At 37.0% G+C, this 2,449-nt stretch overlaps 1 pseudogene across 1 annotated transcript; it reads left to right on the top strand.

The window, feature by feature from the left end:
- Positions 1–907: 907 nt before the first annotated feature.
- Positions 908–1,254, top strand: LOC309961764 (TP53-regulated inhibitor of apoptosis 1-like; annotated as a pseudogene). The gene has a single exon. The product of its transcript is annotated as a TP53-regulated inhibitor of apoptosis 1-like (transcript).
- Positions 1,255–2,449: the final 1,195 nt, after the last annotated feature.

The following is a 2,449-nucleotide window of genomic DNA, read 5'->3' as shown; positions in this document are numbered from 1 at the left end:
CTTATACATCTTTGCATACTATTTCTACTCTCTACTATACCAGTCACATGGTTGTCTGTTATTTTCCTGTTATTAGATTGCAAGCCCCTTTAAGTCAGTAAATGTGGAATTCATACCCATAGGCCTACTTAGAGCCCAATTTGTGCCCTAAGCAGTGTAGACAGGTGATAATAAATCATGAGTGAATGGATTATAAAAAGTATTTGAGAATCTTTACAATAATAGATATAGATACAATAAGACAATTAAGTTACAAATAAAATAAATATTTTTATGGGAACAAGAAATGAAAATATAAAGCAAGGTCAATAGAGTTATTGTAGTGGAGTATTAAAAGTAACATTAACTTCCTGGCAACTGATGAAAAAAGAGAGCTAAAGAACAAGATTACTCATATGAATTGGATAGGAGTAAGTGGAAACTGAAACTAGACCAGTTCTCACAAAGACTGAAATTGAGTCTCAAATTATCACAATCCCTTATAGAATTGAGATGATCAACCTTTTTTTCTGTGAGCTAAAAGAAAATAAAATACCCTTCGGAGGAAGAAAAAAATACAGAGATGCAATAACTTTTATATACAAGGCCAAGCATTCAATCAAAAATTACCAGTTAGGCCAAGAATAAGATAAAATGGTGAAGACAAAAACAAACAAAGAAAACATAGCCCAACAGGTGAAAAAACACACAGAAAAAAAAAAAAGAAGTATTTTTCCAAACTGACAAAGGGAATTAATCCACAGATTCAAAAAGTTCTATATAAAACCACCCTTAGACACATCAGGGAAAAAATACGAAAAAGAAAACAAAAGCAGAAAGAAAATTTTAAAAGCATCCAGAAAAAACAGACACGTTTCTTTCAAGGAAGTAAAAGAAGTTAAAGTAAGTTAACTCTTCAAAGGAAATTATGGGACATCTGAGAGCTGCTGCCAGCGCCACAGACGCAGATGCCACAAACAGCGTAGGGGAGGCTTGCACCAACATGAAGCATGAGTACAATTAGTTCTTCAATCACTTGTTTGCACAGGTTCTTCAAGGGGGATGGCTCTGGGGACCGGGGCACCTACCTCTTCAAGCGCTACCAGCAGTGTGTTCAGAAAGCAATAAAGGAGAAGGAGATTCCTATTGAAGGACTGGAGTTCATGGGCCATGGCAAAGAAAAGCCTGAAAGCTCTTCTTGACCTTGACAGTCACCTTGAAAATGGACTCCTCAAATCAGGAAGTTGAGAACTCTGTATCGTGTCAATTAAAGCTGTGAAGATAACATCGATTTGATGCATTTGGGTGGGTGGGGGGGTTACCTTTCTTCCTTCTTGATATTTTTGTCTCACTTGTAAAAGATGATGAACCATCACTCTTTGCTTTGAGATTTCTGGCTTTGGCATCTCAGCAGGAACGTAGTGTGCTAAATAATGGGATTATGGTTGCAATAGTTGGTCTGGGATCAATTTTAAATATATCTTGTGTGTAAATGCTGATAAGCTTGTCAGGACGACCACAGTTGCCTGAGTTATGCTTTGAAGGACATTATGTATACCATACTGGGGTTATTATTCATGGAAGCAACTGGTTAGGATCTCTGTTTTCTCTCAGGGAGCTAATGCTCTGGAAAGGATTCCCAGCACAACAGTTTTGATCAGTGCTTGAGAGCACAGTTTCATTTTTATATAGTAACTTAACTGTTAAGATTGCTGGTGGACTGGGTTAGCTAAGAGGAAGACAGCTTTTAACCGTTCCCTACCTTAACTAGAGGTGTCAGATCTCATATTAAGATATGAAAGCTTCAAGAACACTGCAGTGAACACCATTTCAGAACTCATGGTGTAGTTTAGGAATTAAGATCCTTGGAGTGGCTATGGAAGAAGATCTTAAATTTAAAAGATTTGCTCTTGCTAGCTTTCAACTTAAGTCAATGAATTAAGTCAACCTGTATATCATAGAAGTGCCAAAATGCTGCATCTGGTTAAGGGGTGGCAGGGAGGAAGAGTTTGCTTCATTTGCCTGTTTACCCACCCTGCCTGTAGTCATGAAGACTGAAAAAAATTGTAACATTTAGTTTCCATTATATGCCCCTGGAACTCAGTGCACTTTATGGAACAACTATCGCCCTGTAATCCCATACATCCCATATATACACTGGGGGAAGTTTTATATGTTTTATAATTTAAAAATGAAGATTTATCTAAGCTAGGTAGTATGGTATAACAAATGGAAACCTCACTGATTTCTAAACTTTCTACAGTAAGTTACACAAATATCTTCTTTTTTTTTAATGCCTTAGTTCAGACTCTTTCATTTCTCCCCTGGGCTATTACAATGCCTTTTCTTTTCTTTTCTTTTCTTTTTTTCCAAATCTATTTATTCATTTATTTTTATTCATCTATTTTTTTGGCTGCGTTGGGTCTTCACCATTGCACGCGGGCTTTCTCTAGCTGCGAGGAGCGGGCGC

The sequence above is a fragment of the Leucopleurus acutus genome, assembly GCF_964270905.1.
Source record: "Leucopleurus acutus genome assembly, chromosome: 5".
In the NCBI taxonomy this organism is placed as follows: Eukaryota; Metazoa; Chordata; class Mammalia; order Artiodactyla; family Delphinidae; genus Leucopleurus; species Leucopleurus acutus.
The sequence above is the reverse complement of the archived record's forward strand: the minus strand, read 5'-3'. Positions and strand labels throughout refer to the sequence as shown.